A 17997-nucleotide genomic window follows, 5' to 3' on the forward strand; every position below is an offset into this window, starting at 1 on the left:
CTGAGAACACAAGGCAATAGGGAACAGACTTCACATCTGATCACCTAGACAACATGACTGGCCTTCCTTCTGCATCCCCTGCAGCCAAGGCCAAGGTTTATCACTTCTCGTCTCAGTGACAAGCACAGTCCAGCACCCAGCAGGCACTTGATGAACATGGGATGAGCTGTCTGGCGTGCTCAAAGCAAGTTACTTTGGGGCATCTCTAAGGAAATTCCAGAACCTCTGTAGGGCAAGCATAGCTCTTTCAAGAGCAAAAGAGAGAGCTGGTGCTAGTAAAATCCCCAAGCAGCCACTTAGAAAGCCGGGATGTGGCTGTGATCCCAGAATTAAATGTAAGGGTGGTACAGAGACGGGAAGATCCCTGGTACTCACTGGCCAGCCATCAGTGAGCTCCAGGTTCTTCGAGAGACCTTGTTCAAAAATAAAAAAGTAAGGTAAAGATAGAGGTATACACCTACCTGACCTTGACCTCTGGCCTCCACAAGTGTGCTGGCACAAGTGCACGTGGGCCGCCTTATACACAAACACATGCACACATACATACACAAACACATGCACACATACATACACAAACACATGCACACATTCATACACAAACACATGCACACATACATACACAAACACATGCACACATACATACACAAACACATGCACACATACATACACTACATGCACACAAACAAAACAAGGACAGAGATCCAGCAGGGCGGGGCCCTGCTGTGCAGAGCAGAGCCGAAGGGTGCCAGAAAGAGCTGGGATGCAGAAATGGGTGCCTTAAATACTTTTCCTGTTACTGTGATAAAATTCTCTGACAAAAGCAATTTAAAGGAGAAGGGATTTATTTTGGCTCAGTTTGAGGGTGCGGCGGTCTTAGGCCACATGGCATTCAGTTAGGAAGCAGCTAATGATAAATGCTGAAGCTCAGCTAGTGCCCTCGCTCCCACCTCCTCGCCTCCACCCTCCCCAACCTGTTTCAGACACAGTCTCACTAACTATATAGCCTTGGCTAGCCTAAAACTCACTCATGTAGACCAGGTTGGCCTTAGACTCATAGGTAATCTGTCTCTCAAGTGCTAGAATTAAAGGCCTACACTATCACATTAGGCTCTCACTCTTTCTCTCCTTTATATAAAACTATTTAAACTATATTTATTATTATTATTATTATTATTATTATTATTATTATTATTATTATTATTATTTGTGTACCTGTATAGTGTATGTGTATGAAGGCAAGTAGATGAGTGTCACAGTACATAAGTGAAAGATTGGAGGAAAATATTAAGGAGTGAATACTCTCCATCCATCATAGGTTCCAAGAATCAAACTCCACTTGTCAGACTTGTATAAGTAAAAGAAACGGCTTTTCCCTGCCAGCTGTCTCAGTCTTTCTCCTCGTGGTGATTAGTTTTAATTCTCAACCTCACACACTCTAGAATCACTTGGGAAGAGAGTCTCATCAATAGATCATCTAGATCAGGTTGGCCCGTAGTTTTTTATGTCCAGTACAATTACCTTGATTACATTGAGTGGGAAGACACACCCACCACAGGTGACCCCATTCCCTAGTCAGGGGATCTTAAACTGTCTAGGAGTGGAGAAGGAAAGCTGAACACAAATATGCATGCATCCATTACTTTATTCTTCTGAGTGTGGAGGAAGGTGACCAGTTCTCCAAAGCTCATGCCTCCGCAACTTCCCTACCATTCCAGATTGTAATCTAGAATTGTGAGCAAAAATAAACTCTTCCTCAAGTTGCTTTTGTCAGAATATTTTTATCACACCAACAGGAAATGAAACCTAGACACTCCTTTTCATGTGGTCCTGTTGCATAGCACAAGGAATGATGCCATCCACTTTTAGGAGGCATCTTCCCCTCTTGACCAATGAAATCAAGTCCAGAGGCTCGCCTCCTCTGTCATTCTGGATCCTACAAAGCTGATAATCAATCTTAACCATCATAGGTGGAGCCAGAGGTCTAGTGGGCGTCTCCCTGAGAGAAGCCGGAGAGTGGGAAATTCAGAAGCTGGGTACTTTACATCACTGCCTTGGGGCTCCACAGCCTGGAGTACAGGATGTGCTCTGCATACCTGAACATCCTCCCCACCTCCCAGAGGGTTTAATTATACCCACTGAGGACTTGGGATCTGTAGCTAGATTTAGTTTTCCTGCCTTGACCACAGTTAGGACAAATCTCTGTCACCCGCCAGTTCCACAGCCGCTCAGACCCAACCAAATAAACACAGAGACTTATATTGCATACAAACTGTATGGCCATGGCAGGCTTCTTGCTAACTGTTCTTATAGCTTAAATTAATCCATTTCCATAAGTCTATACCTTGCCACGTGGCTGGTGGCTTACTGGCGTCTTCACATGCTGCTGATCATGATGGTGGCTGGCAGTGTCTCCCTGCCTCAGCCTTCTGCTTCCCAGAATTCTCCTCTCTCTTTGTCCCACCTACTTCCTGTCTGACCACTGACCAATCAGTGTTTTATTTATTGACCAATCAGAGCAATTTGACATACAGACCATCCCACAGCAGGGATCTGGTACAGGATTTCTGGTTCAAATCCCAAACTCAGTTACCTTTTTCCCCCTTTTGGAGGAATGGCTAAGCCATAATAGCTTAAACCCCAAGAGAGGAAGGTTAAATGAGATTATATTGTAAAGTGCTAAGCAAAGTCCCTGCCACTTAGCAAATACTCAATAAGTGTTAGCAATAATGATGATGAAAAAAATAAGACATCTTGCTCTTTTCAGATGCAAGATGACCGGTCACCAAAGGTGTAAGCTAGACAAGCTGAAAAAGCATGATTCTTACATAAGTACACTTTTACCTGTAGGCCTTGAGCATTTCATAATGCCTGACATGACCTGGATCCAGATGGGTGGAGAACTGTAGGAGCGGGAAGTACAAGCAGCCCATTAGATAACTCAAAAGGCATTTGGGCAGCTTCAGTGACTTTTGCAGCAACTTTTTAATCTGGATATGTGCTCTCTATGTTTTAGTTTGTTTTTCTGTGTAGCCCCTGCTCGATCCTGGCTTTTGCTCAGTAGCTGAGCCTGGATTTGTGGGTGGATCTTCAAATGGCAACGAGGCTCTCCTCCTTGCCCAGTGAGGAGATTTCACTCTCACAATATCTCTGAACATCACCACCCAACCCAGGAAATGCACAGATCTCTTCCTTTCATTCTTTTTTTCCAGCAAACTTTGCTCATTCCATCTTCAAAACAGACTTTAGGGACTGGAGAGATGACTCGGCAGTTATGAGCACATGCTGCTGGTGCAGAGGACGGGGATCAGTTCCCATACCAGCATGGTGATTCACAACCATCCATGACTTCAGTTCTAGATGATCCAACACCTTCTTCTGAGCTACATGGGTACCAGGCACTCATGTGGTGTATACATGCATCACAAAACAAAACATCCATATGCATAAAATGAAATAAATCTAAAACAATTTTTTTTTTGTTTTTGTTTTTGTTTTCTGAGACAGAGTTTCCCTGTGTAGCTTTGCGCCTTTCCTGGAACTCACTTGGTAGCCCAGGCTGGCCTCGAACTCACAGAGATCCACCTGGCTCTGCCTCCGAGTGCTGGGATTAAAGGCGTGCGCCACCACGCCCGGCTAAAACAATTTTTTTTTTGAGACAGGGTTTTTCTGTGTAGTTTTGCAGCCTTTCCTGGAACTCGCTCTGTAAACCAGACTGGCCTCGAACTCACAGAGATCCGCCTGTCTCTGCCTCCCGAGTGCTGAGATTAAAGGCGTGTGCTACCACCGCCCGGCTAAAACAATTTTTTAAATAAGAACAGAGTTTAGGTCCCTCTTCCTGTTCTCACCATTAGCATCTTCCTAAAGAAAGCCTCCTTCATCACTCATCCAAGCCACTAGCCTACACACACCTACAGGCTGTTCTCCCCCAGGGACCAGAGTGCATTTTATAAAAGTAAATCAGGCCATGGCCCCCTTGCTGTCATGGGCTGAACTCCAAGATGCAGACCGTGACATAGAGATTCATGGGCCACTGTTTTACTTAGAAATCATCTCATGAGATGACATAAGGGTCTGGGAGGAGACGGCATAGGGGAGGAGAAGACAGCAGGCAGGGGAGAGGCCTGGGAGCCCAAATTCCCAGCATAACCCCAGCCTGGGCCAGATTCTTTTGGGAAATTGGAACTTGCAAATTATATCCAGAGACTTGTTTTTTTTTTCCCAAAGCCAAAGGTAGGCTTCCATGTTCTCATTGAACTAGCAAAGTCATGGGCAAAGGAGGTTTTGGGGGAACTTTGCATTACTCACAGGCAGATAACTCAGTGGCTCAGGGCTGTCATTGGAGCAAAGTGGTAGGTGCAAAGAACTACAAATACAGAGATGCAGGGACTGATACACCAGAAATACGAAAGAAACCCAGGAGAACCTCAGCAGAACATTTCAGACTTTTCCCTTGTGTCCTACCTCAGGCCCTTGTTCATGTCCTTGATGCTATATACTCTGGCTTTTAAGTAATGTGGTAATCTGTTTCCCTTCTTGTTTGTGTTGTGTCCCCTCCCTCAACAGACATACACTAAAATTAGATATCTGTATATTATGTTTTGGACTACATTCACTAGGATAGGTATGGATTCACTACATAAGTAATGAGAATGAAGAAGTCAGTGATGGAATCTTGATCATACACCTTCAGTAACGGGAGCTTCTGCAGCATGGGGCCTCTACACCCTACTCATTTTTGGAAAGCCTTAGCTTGAAGCTTGCCTCAAGACTGAACTTTAATCCACTTCTCGGTCATTTGCTCCCTGAAAAGACTCCGACAGTGATTGCTTCTCTCTGTCAGCCTCTCACATTCCCTGTCCCACCCTTGTCTGACACAAGCTAATCCACCCATCTTCTCTGAAGCTTCCTCGTTGACATGGATTTTAGGCTCACTGGCATCTAGAAGCCCACTAGTCTTACAAGATTCTTTTTACTGAGCCATACAACACAGCACACCACCCTGAATCTATCTAGTCTTGGAAGGAAAATGGGGGGGGGGAGCAGAGAAGTTCCTGGAGGAGTGACTAAAGATTCATTAGCAGCCCAAGCTCTGGAGTCAGCATGCCCAGGTTTAAATCCTAATCCCACACATCACTGAGGACTGATCTTGGGTGAAATTCTTATTTCTCTAAACTTCAGTTTTCTATCTGTGCTGAGAAAAACCAGAGCACCCACATTTCAGAGTCACTTTAATTGTTAAATTAAGACAATTGATGTGAACCACTTAGCAGAGTGTCTGATATATTTCTAAGCACACAGAGCTTCCATGAACTTCACATCTGACTTACTGTCCCCAGTGAAATCCAGTTACAGTTCAGATCCCTCCACATTTCTTCAATTATGGTAAAGCTCCCTGGTGACCTCCTGGCCATTGTTTCATCCCATTTTCTCATCCATAGACTCTTCCCCTAGGATTCTCCTTCTGTCTAGACTCTTCCCTTAGGATTCTCCTTCTCTCATCTAGACTCTTCCCTCAGGATTCTCCTTCTCTGTCTAGACCTTCCCCTCAGGATTCTCCTTCTCTGTCTAGACTCTTCCTTAGGATTCTCCTTTCTCATTAGACTTTCCTCAGATTCTCTTCTTGTCTAGACTCTTTAGATTCTCTTCTCTTGTCTAACTTTTTTTTTTTTTTTAGATTTTTTAATTCTCCTTCTCTGTCTAGACTCTTCCCTTAGGATTCTCCTTCTCTGTCTAGACTCTTCCCTTAGGATTCTCCTTCTCTGTCTAGACTCTTCCCTTAGGATTCTCCTTCTCTTGTCTAGACCCTTCCCCTCAGGATTCTCCTTCTCTGTCTAGACTCTTTCCTTAGGATTCTCCTTCTCTGTCTAGACTCTTCCTTAGATTCTCCTTCTCTTGTCTAGACCCTTCCCTCAGATTCTCCTTCTCTGTCTAGACTCTTTCTTAGGATTCTCCTTCTTTGTCTAGACTCTTTCCTTAGGATTCTCCTTCTCTGTCTAGACTCTTCCCTTAGGATTCTCCTTCTCTCATCTAGACTCTTCCCTCAGGATTCTCCTTCTCTGTCTAGACTCTTCCCCTCAGGATTCTCCTTCTCTTGTCTAGACTCTTTCCTTAGGATTCTCCTTCTCTGTCTAGACTCTTTCCTTAGGATTCTCCTTCTCTGTCTAGACTCTTCCCTTAGGATTCTCCTTCTCTGTCTAGACTCTTCCCTTAGGATTCTCCTTCTCTGTCTAGACTCTTCCCTTAGGATTCTCCTTCTCTTGTCTAGACCCTTCCCCTCAGGATTCTCCTTCTCTGTCTAGACTCTTTCCTTAGGATTCTCCTTCTCTGTCTAGACTCTTCCCTTAGGATTCTCCTTCTCTTGTCTAGACCTTCCCTCAGGATTCTCCTTCTCTGTCTAGACTCTTTCCTTAGGATTCTCCTTCTTTGTCTAGACTCTTTCCTTAGGATTCTCCTTCTCTGTCTAGACTCTTCCCTTAGGATTCTCCTTCTCTGTCTAGACTCTTCCCTTAGGATTCTCCTTCTCTGTCTAGACTCTTCCTTAGATTCTCCTTCTCTGTCTAGACTTTCCTTAGGATTCTCCTTCTCTTGTCTAGACTCTTCCCTCAGGATTCTCCTTCTCTGTCTAGACTCTTCCTTCCCCTCAGGATTCTCCTTCTCTGTCTAGACTCTTCCTTCCCCTCAGGATTCTCCTTCTCTGTCTAGACTCTTCCCCTCAGGATTCTCCTTCTCTCTCCCACTTCTTACTCCTCCTCCACGCATCACCATTATCCACTCTCCCTTTCTCATTTATTCCTCTTGTTGCTCAATCTGCCTTGGTTTTTATTTTGCCCATCTTCCTTTAAATTATGGAAAGTCGAATCAGTAAGGCATGTTTTTATCTATTCTTGGCTCCAGATAGTAGGAAGACACCAATGAGCTCAGTAAGTGCTACCTCTCTTTCCACTTAGGCATCTTAAGCTGTGGCTATTTTACATCTACTCTTTGCCACAGACTAGTAGGTAGAAGTCAGCATGGGAAGTGGACCATTAGCCATAAGGACAAAGGCAAGTTAGAAGACCTGGACTTCTCCTTGCTCTCCTTGAAGCTTCTCTCCCCTCACATTAGATCCCCAATACAAAAAGAGCTTCCTGTCATGTTCTTCACTGTGACAAAAATTCCTCTGATAGTTTCCTATTAACTGTGGCTCCCCACATTTCACCCTCAATTACGTTTTGAGCTAAATAGTCTTTATCCAACTGGAGGGAACTCTCTTCTATACACCTTCTTAGTTACAATGATAAATAGTTGAGTTTACTAGCCTTGAGTTTCTAGACAGCATTGGAGAACTGAAGATGAGGAAAACAGAGTACCTCCCCAGCAGGTTGGCTGGGAAGTATCCGATGAAAGGATTGAGGCCAGGCAATGAGGCTGGGGATGAAGGAGCATCATGTCCTGAGAAACTGTCATGGTACACATAACCCTCACACTTAACTTTTAAATGGAGACATTGCAGCGTAGCTCTAGTGGACCCCTGGGGATGGTAACAGCAAAGCCAGGCTTTAGATCCTATAATCTACTGAAGCAACACTGAATTTTTCAGAAGCATTTTGACTAAAGCTGAAATAGCTAAAACTTCATCTATGTTTCTAGTGGAAGCTTTTCTGGAGATGGACTGATACTCCCTGTCTATTCCAATCCACTCTGTGAAAGCTGGTTCTTGTTCTGCTGTGGGCAAATCAGAAATCGTGGAGTTTTTTTTTCCCCCTTGAAGAAAATCCAGAAAGGACCAAATCATTCCCAACAGAGACAAGACCTGGTCACAGAACTATCTAAAGGGACTTTTAAAGAGTCCAGTCCTGGATCAATGGTTAAAAGTACTTACTGCTCTTGTAGAGGACGGGGTTTAATTCTCAGCACCCACATGGTGGCTCACAACCATCCATAGCTTCAGTTCTAGGGGATCTAAAGCTCTCTTCTGACTTCTGTGGGCACCAGGCACACTTATGGTGAACATAGTTTCATGTAGGCAAAACATTCATACCCATAAAATAAAAAAAAATCTAAATTAAAAAGTATATATGTATATATAAAGATTTCTGTTTTGCATATGGGAACCTTGGCATACAAGGTGGGCTGTTTGCGCTATATTGACAGCTTGTCAGGAGGCTGGGGAGACCCAGGGCCTGCTTCTGCTGTTCTGACAGGAAACACTATTGGAAGAGAGGCTGCTGGTAAAACATTGATAGGGGGCTTATCACAGTGGGAGGGCTCCAGCAAAACTGATAAGATTCCAGAGCAAGTACAGAACACACACAGTCATTTCCCAAAAACCAACCTGTGCCTGATACAAAGTTGATTAAGGGGAAGACCCTAAGACCAAGTTTCTGTATTCCTTGGCGTTTTGCTACTGTATCAAACACCTGAGACAATAAACTTTAGAGAGACAAACATGGTCATGTCAGCTCAGTTTGGGAGGTTTCAGTTCTTGATGCACAGGCAGATTCTCGCAAGTCTCTGGTAAGAGGGAAACATATCACAGAACACACAGAATAGCAAAACCACTCACCTCATGGCAGAAATGAAAGGGGAAAAGGGTGACATGAGGACTGATTCCTATTGGTAGATGATTCGAAAACATGCAAAACAGTCTCGCATTAGGCCTCCCCCCTGAAAGTTTTCCAGCCCCCAATAGTGTCAAGCAAGGGACCAACACTTCCATATGTAGGCTTCAGGGAGACACTCCAGATGCACCTCGACTGATTGCTTGTCCACCTCTATTACATGCTTGCTCTTGTTTTGTGGGGATCACAATGAATGGATAATTGGTCAACCTGCCCCATGCAACCTAGAGATGGCTGCGCATGTCTTCCTTCCTCAGTCACACTCTTAACTGAAGAGAGGAAAACACAGGTTCTGCAACCTGTCATAAATGGAAAATTTAGACTCGCCAGCAACGTGTGAGACAGTTTTGGAATAGCCTCAGAAGGTGGTGAGTAAACATAACCTTGGAGAAAAAGTTGAAGGAGCTGGCATCGCTCAGCTTTAAAAGGAGAAGGTGACAGTCTGTTACGGTGGCTGCTTCCAGCACAGACAACAAGATCATCTGTACTTTCCAAATCTCCTCTGTGCTCAACCAGTGGTGCTGCTCTGAAAAGCAGTGAACTTGGCCTCCGAAGGGTGAGCTCCAGTTTCGCCCTTGCCAGCGCATGACCTTGGCAGTCTTCTTCTTAGGGCTCAGGTTCCACCTCTGTAAAATTTAAAAGTTGGGCCTTTTGGGGAACTCCTCATCAAGACTTCCTTTAAGGGTCCATAAAAGACTAAATGTCTTTACTATCCACACTGTTTATGTTTATTCTTAATTGTAACAGGCTTTTTCTTTGGGGCCATCAACCAGCTCCCAAACCATGACATGGAGACTTCTTTTTAGTTATGAATGTGTTGCCTAGCTTAGGCTCATTTCTGGCTAGCTTTTTTTTCTCTTCTTCAACTTAAATTAACCTGTTTCTCTTTATCTACCTTTTGCCTTGGAGCTTTTTACCTTTCATTCTGTATGTCCTACTCTGTGTCTTCTGGCTGGTAGATGCCTGGCTGGCCCCAGGAGTCTCCCTCTCTTTCTCCCCTGTTCTTTCCTCTCTTCTTCCTCTCATTCTCTCAAGCTTAGATTTCTCCTCCTATTTATTCTCTCTGCCCACCAGCCCCGCCTATCCCTCTCCTGCCTAGCTATTGGCTATTCAGCTTTTTATTAGATCAATCATGTGACTTAGGCAGGCAAGATGAAACAGCAACACATCTTCTCATAATTAAACAAATGCAGCATAAACAAATGTAACACACCTTTACACAGTTAAAGTAATATTCCACAGCATAAATAAATGTAACACATCTTTACATAGTTTAGTAATCCACAACAATTATTATTGTTGTTGTTGTTATTTTATGTGCATGAGTGTTTTACCTGCATGTATGTCTGTGCACCACGTGAATGCCTGGTGCCCATGGAGGCCAGAAGAGGGCATCAGGTCCCGTGGAACTGTAGTTACAAATGATTATGAGAAACCACATGGATGCCGGGAATCAAACCTGGGTCCTCTGGAAGAGCAACCAGTGTTCTTAACTTTGGAGCCATCTTGCCAGTCCCTGAGATAGAATGCTTTTAAATCATCACAAACCAAAGGCATTAATCCAGTGGTCCATTGGTTACAGAATGCAAGAGGAAAAAAAGGTAGTGAAGCAAAGTCACTAAGTGTGAGAAACAAGACTGGCATGGTGGTGCACACCTGTAACACCAGCACTCAGAAGGATGAGGTGAAAGGATTTCAAGTTCAAGGCCAGACTATATTACACGGACAACCCCTGTCACAAGATTTTTTTTCTTATTTTCAGTTAGGAAACAGACTGAAATCACTCTAGAACTGGTATGGTGTTGTGGTTCCTGCATCACCTCAGACTCATTAATCCCCAGCACGTACCTCCTTAGCACATAGGGTTAATGATGTACTTGCCGGGGTTCAAGCACACAGGTGTAGAAAGAACATCAGTGGATTTTCCTATACCCATCACCCAGCCTGAAGAATCTTCCCCAAAGGCCACCCTAGCTTTTCTGTAATTCCACTAACTGACCCTAAACCTGCCTGCAAATTATTCTGAGGCAAGTTCCAGAAATCCTATAATTTTGCCGATAGATATTTCAATGTGCCCTTATTTTATTGATGTTGCTTGGTTAGTTTTTGACACAGGGTTATACTATATAGCTCAAGTTGGTCTTGAACCCATAATCTATTTCCTCAACCTCTAGAATGTTGGGATTATAAGTATGTGCCATTGTGCTCAGCTTCAAGGTATCATCTTAAAAGATAAATATTTGGTAAACACTATACCACCACAATATCATTATCACATCTAAAAATCTATGATGCACTCTTAAATTAACTCAATGTGAACTCAAGTGTTCAGATTTCCATGATTTGCCAAAAAGTGGTTTTTAAAATAATTTGCTTAAATTAAGATTTAAGTTTCACTACTGTGTGATATGTATACTGATTTGATTAATCTAGAGCCCTACTCTAGTTTGATTAATCTAGAACCCTACTCTACTCTCGGCTACTTTTGATTTACTTATTGAAGAGACAGTCACTTGTATTCCCTACAAATTGGTAGTGGGGCCAAAAGTTGGATGAAGTCCAGGTTCAAGTTCTCAGCAAGAATGTCTCATAGGTAGATTTCTGTATTTCTACAAAAACATTGAAAATTATTGATCATCATTGCAGAGATACATTATTTCATTAAGAGCAGCAAAATGTTGCTATGGTGACTTAATTTTGGAAGATGTCTATAAGGAAAAGCAAACCTTCACTAACTTGCGGCTTATCTTACACACAGCTAGGAATGGAAGGGCAGAATAACGATTGCTCCTTTTACTGTATTTACCTTTCCTAATTGATGGATTGAGAGCTGGAATGTAGCTCATTTGGTAGAGTTTTGTCTGGGTTTGATCTTCAGCACCACAGAACCCAAAAGTGAAGGCAGGAGGATCAGAAATTCCAAGTCCTCTTTGGCTACATAACCAGTTCAAGGCCAGCCTAGGCTACATGAGACCCTGTCTCAAAAAAAAAAAAAAAAAAAAAGTAGTAGATTGATTCTTTATTATATTTCAAAGCATGACAGATGAGATGAAAGCCATCTCTTTAGGTTTTGCCTGTGAGGAGCTCATGTCCTCAAGGCTGTTATGAGTTTCATGGGAAGAACTATTGTGGGGACAACCACTCAGCCAGACTCAGGAGACTAAACAGCATAGTAAAATTGTCTAGCCATCTAACATCCTATTTGATCTTTTTCTCCATGGTGCACTCAAGTCCCTTAATCATGGTGGTAATGAGACAAAGAATATTAACTCAGCAAATAGCAGGCTTCCAGTCCCAGATTTCTGGCTTTCTGTGTGGGAATCACTGATGAACAAATATCCCTGTCCATGCAAATGGTCTTCCCCTTCTTTTGAGAGTGTGCCTCTTTAGAAAAGTCCTTCTATGCTGCTTCAATCATTTGGATCTGGTGGAGACTTCCAAAAGGTGATATCAAAATTTCACAACTGGGAAAGTGCAGATATGGACCAATCAGAAGAGACCCGGCTGCAGTGAGAGGGTGGCTGCTAAAGGCCCTGGCCGTCAACTCTCCAGTTGTTAGTCATGGAGACGTCCTAGTGTGGGCCAGAATGTGGGTAAGGAACTCAGGAGGCTTGGATGAACAGATGCATTGGTATGCAAATATTTCACTTAATGAGTTTTTAATTTCAGATATTACATTTTCCAGTTTTTGATGATTATTTGATTCTATTTTCTAAATTTCAATTGTCTGTTGAAATGTTCTTTTACCCTAATGTGTTTCCTTTATTGTCTTTACTATATTGTAATATAATATTGTAAATTACTATATTGTAATTTACAAATCCTTGTCTGCTCACTCCAATATTAGAACCATTTGTGGGTCTGCTTCCTTTTCTTGATTATTAGGTAATGCTCCTGCTTTTTAACCAATTCTAATTATAGAAGAGACTAGAGGAAGCAGGTACTGATTGATGCTCCTTTTCTTCTGCTAGCAGACATGGTGAGGGGCTGATCGTGTCAGTCTGGTTACACAGGCAATTGGGTTGGACCAATTTCCAATTCTCTTGACCCTGCCCGGTACATCTCTGAGTCCTTCTGGTGGTCTGATGAAGCCCACTCACGCTTTGGACTGACGGCCTGGCAAGTCTCTTGTCTTCTCCCTGAAAGCCTCTGGAAGATTCAGTTCTGTTCTTAGGAGCTTGAGCTAAGCAAGCTACTTGGTGGCTTACTCCCAGGTTTGGCAAACATCTTGAGAGGCACACCCATCTTATGTTTGATGCAGGCCTCTTCTTCCATTAGGACTTTGTTTCTTGAATACTGCAAGCCCATGGGAGATGTACCAGCCTCTGCTGCTCCATCAGACTTGCCAAGGTAAATGCTCCATGGGGCAAACTGTCCATGTGTTCAGAGCTCCCGTGGACTCTGTTGTTCTGCCTGGTCACATGAAGCATCAAACTCTACTATGTTCTCTTTGTCCCAGTAATGACCTCACACTGGGGGCATTCTGTAGCCTTGACTGGCACCTGGATTTGGAAGAAACAAAACAAAACAAAACAAAAAAGGGGACAAAATTGTCAGATATGACCAGTTCATTCAGAAAGGGCTCATTTCTCTCAAAATTTTTAGTTCACTATAGACCTCATCGCTGTCAGAGTTCTGTGTGTCCCTAAAAATACAGTTTTTATTTTTATACCATACCTAGATTTTACTAGACATTTTAGCAGCATACACTTCCCATGCAGAAGAGTATATTCCACACAGCTATTTTAATATTTAACCATGGTAAGGCCATACAAATGTGGCTGAGTCAACCCAGATCATACCACAACTTCTCCTCATACCCCACTGCAGTGAGGACCAATGACCCAAATAGACAAGTCAGGATCTTTTTAAACTGAATGGGGAGAGATGGGGAGAAGGAACCTTCTTATTTTGGCAGTGGGTAGGAAGGGTTACAACGTTGTGAGAAAAGTCTGGAAGAAGTTAGCCAAGAGCTAGAGAAGCGAAGCCCTCACTCTGGAGAGGAGCACAGTCATATCTAGGGAGTGGGGGTGTGTTTGGAGCCCCTGACTCTCCTCACTTGATTTTTCTCTGGGTTGAAGACTTGAGCTACACATTTCCCTTTTGTGCCCAGCTGACTCCAGGCATTTGAGAGGCTGGACCATCTCAGTCCATCTTTATCGTTGTCCCCCCCTCCCTCCAGGTTCATATCCTTTTCTTCTTCTTCAGCTATGTGGAGGTGGTTTATGTTACCTGTAACTCCGAGTCTTAACTAAGACTGCTGCTATAGTGACAGACACGTCTAGCTGGGTCTGCGGGAAGGTACTCCCTCACCACGGAGGAAGAGAGAGCATGGGTGGAGATGGACGGAGGCTTCGGCTTTATTAGATAATGAGTCCTGGAAGAAGGAGAAATTGGAGCTTCTGGATTCGGGTCACACAACCCCAAGTGGGAGGAGCTTTAGATATGTCTAAGATGTCATCTGAATGTCTGCCTAAGCCAGGCTGTTTCTGACTTTAACCAAACCAGGAGAGTGAGTTCCCCAAGTGGCATCCAAAGGTGGGAGGCAAGACGGGAGATTTCTGTGTTTGCACATTTCCCCTACACTCGGGCCCCCTGGCTTGCAGATGAACCTTGAGTTTACACCAGAGAGTAAACAAGAGAGCTATTTGGACATCACACACCACTTTGCCAGTTTCCGTTCTCTTCAATTATTTACCGTCTAATTGTCTACAGTGAAACAGAATCTGCAAACAGAATTCAAGACATGGCCTCATGAGTGAGCTGGAGAGGGAAAGCCAAAGTTGAGTGAAGCAGTGTGTGCTGGCTAGTTTTTATGTCAGCTTGACACAAGCGAGAGCCACCAGGAAGGAGAGAGCCTCACTGAGAAAATGCCCCTGTAAGATCTGGCTGAAGGCAAGCCTGTTGGGCATTTTCTTAATTAGTGATCGAAGAGGAAGGGCCCAGCCTATTGTGGGTGGGGCCATCCTGGGCTAGTGGTTCTGGGTTCCATACGAAAGCAGGCTGAACAAGCCATGAGGATCAAGCCAGTAAGCAGCACCCCTCTATGTCTTCCACATCAGCTCCTACTTCCAGATTCCTGCCCTACTTGAGTTCCTGCCCTGACTTTCCTTGGGGATGGACTACAGTGTGGAAGTGTAAACCAAATAAACTCCTTCCTCCCAGAGTTGCTTTCTGTCATGGTGCAATAATAGCCCTAAGATACAGTTGGAGCAGAAGCAGGCCACGCCCTCCTGCATCCAATGTCCTTCAGAGACTTAGGAGTGGAAACAGCACTGTGTAGAGACAGAGCCTGGACTGGAAGGAACCTCAGAACTCCTGCCCAGTCTCTGAGGCCCAGTGCTTTTTCAGCACAGCTTTGGGCCACAGTTTGGACTTGGCTCTCAACCGACTGTATCTCCAGATGCCCCTAAGCCCTGGTTTCTTCATCTTCAAAAGACAGAATGCAAAAGGGATGGGAGGGAAAATAAATCTCTCTTTAGATAAAAAAAAAAAAAGACTGCTATGACTAATATTATTTTGTCAATCATAGGAGACATATTAGTAGCTGTGAAAACAAGGAAAATGTCTTAAAGTGAAAAACTTAGAAAAATAATGATACAAATAAAATCTGCTGCACTCACTGCTTGTATCAGTTACTTTTCTCGTTGCTCTGACAATATGACAGACGAAGCAACTTAAGGAAGGAAGGGGCTTTTTGGCTCACAGTTGGAGGGCACAGTCCATTGTGGTGGGGAAGCCATGGCAGCCGGAGCATGAGGCCGCTGGTCACATGTCATCCACAGTCAGGAAGCAGAGAGAAACAAAAGCTGGCCACAGCTCACTTTTTCCTTTTTACTCAGGTCACACTAACCCATGGATGGTCCCACCTGTGGTTAGGATGAGTCTTCCTCTTTTTACTCAGGTCACACTAACCAATGGATGGTCCCACCTGTGGTTAGGATGAGTCTTCCTCTTTTTACTCAGGTCACACTAACCCATGGATGGTCCCACCTGTGGTTAGGATGAGTCTTCCTCTTTTTGCTCAGGTCACACTAACCCATGGATGGTCCCACCTGTGGTTAGGATGAGTCTTCCTACTCCAATCAGCGGAATCCAGAAGCTCCCCTGTCAGACATACCCAGAGCTTTGAATCCTAGGTGATTCTAGTTCCTGTCAGTAACCAATCTTATCCATCACATTGCTGAATAGTATTTTCTCAGGAACATTTTGATAGATTTTCTTTCAGCTTATCTAGACAACTATATATAATACAATTGAAAAATACTGTAATTTTTTAAACTTTTACTTGTGTGGGGAGGTGGGGCTTGTGCTACCTCACGAATGAAGAAGTCAGAGGACAGTGTGTGGGAGTCAGCTTTCTCCTTCCATCATGTGGGTTCTGGGGCAAACTCGGATTGTCAGGCTCAGTTGACCAGCAAGTGTCTACCTGTTGCGCCATCCTGATGACCTGAGAAGTATTATTTATAGCCTAGTTTCCCTATTGACATTTTATAATAAGTTTCTTCCCAGTGCCAATAAATACTTATTTGAGTGTGCTTTCTGTTTCAGTAATAAAACACCATGACCAAAGCCAACTTGGGAAGGAAATGATTTATTTCATCTTACAACTCCCAGATCACAATCCATCACTGAGGGAAGTCAGGGCAGGAACTCAAGGCAGGAAGTGAGCCAGAGACCATGGAAGAATGCTGTTTACCAGCTTGCTCAGCTACCTTTCTCATACAGCCAGGCCCATTTACCTAAGGATAGTGCTGCGTATCAAACAGAAATCAAGACTAGTCTGATGGAGGCAATTCCTTAACTGTGGATCCCTTTTCCCAAGTGACTCTAGTTTGTATCAAGTTGACAAAAACTAAGCAGCATGATATTCTTCAAAAACAAGATTTTTGATGATGAATTGTTGCATGATAAGGAGCTCTGTGATTAGAACTCAGTGGACTCATTCAGTCTCACTATAGTGGTAACAATTCAGTCACAGGCTGACAGTAACGATCAAGAACAAATCTGAAAACCATTCTTCCTGCCAGATCAACCTCAAGCAGCACAAATGACACCCCCCACACACACACACAATAACAGCCCCCAAAAAGGAAGTGAGGAAAAAGGAGTTGAGCAGTTAAGGTCTGGGGTGTATGTGAGTGCCCAGATGAGGGCCATGCATGAGCCTAGTCATTGCATCTAGTCCATCATGTGTCTGGGCCTAAGAACTATGAGCCATTTGCCACCTTTCTATCCGTGTTTCCTTCCAATCCCTTTTCTAAGCATAGGACTCCCCTCCCAACATCCACATAGCTGAAATTTAGAGTTATGAAAATCTAGCTTTTTTTTTTTTTATTCATGTAAATTCAATCTTTGGGCTTGACTTATGTAAGTCTGGGGTCAGGAAAAGGAAAAGTGTGTTAACAGGAAAAGATGAGTCATCCATTTGCCATTTTGAGTCCTATCTACACCAGCAGGTGCAACTTGGAGTTTGCAAGGAAATTGCTCCATGTCTTCCAAATGGATTTTGGGGTAGAGAATGAAGGAAGAGGCAGACACCCACAGGTTGGAGGAGAATGTCACCCCCTTTATTCTCAGGCATCTTGGGGGGAGGGGACAGGGGTAAGTAAAGGCATGTTGCAGAAAGTCAGGGAAGCATCCACACCTGCTCATTATATCAAGTGTCTAGGGAGTCCCTAAATAATTAAGATGCAGTTGGCTCCTTCCCAGGGCAGGTGTGGAAGAGTTTCCAGATCAGCAGCTCCTCTTGCAAAGCTGGAGCAGAAATGAGGATCTGGTTACTTGAAAGGGGGTCCAGTTAGTAGCTATGGCGACCTCCTTAGGACTTGCCTTGAAGCTAAGGCACAAGAAATTTCTGGGAAAACTCTTCAGCTGCAGCTCAGTGGAGGTGGAGAGTTCTGAAGTCCACTGTCCCTTGTTTAAGCCCAGGTCCTGCTACCTTTTACCGCATGACCTTAAGATGTAAACTCAACCTTTCCAACCTTTAGTTTTTACATTCATGAAACAAAGACAGCAATTCTCCGAGATCATTGCAGTATCATATAAAGGGTGCGACTATGCCACCTGAAACATAGTAGCCATGTCCAAAGAACGGCATTACCTCATTTCCTAGGAAGGGATGCTTGGAGGTTAAGAGCAATGTCCAGGCTAAAGAAAATCTATTCTTTAGAAGGACACATTGTAACATTAAACCCATGTATCATGTGCTGAACATGATGTCGAGTGCCTCATGTAGGATCTCAAGAAACTCACTAATGGATCATTATTATAAGAGTTCAGAAATGTTATATACTTTTCCTTGGTTAAACAGCAAGTTAAAACAAAACAAGCCCATGTCCTTACTGTGCAGGTGAGTGAGCCTCTGGATGCAATTTAGTGATTTCTCAGACTGGGA

Source organism: Peromyscus leucopus, chromosome 1 (assembly GCF_004664715.2).
Source record: "Peromyscus leucopus breed LL Stock chromosome 1, UCI_PerLeu_2.1, whole genome shotgun sequence".
In the NCBI taxonomy this organism is placed as follows: domain Eukaryota; kingdom Metazoa; phylum Chordata; class Mammalia; order Rodentia; family Cricetidae; genus Peromyscus; species Peromyscus leucopus.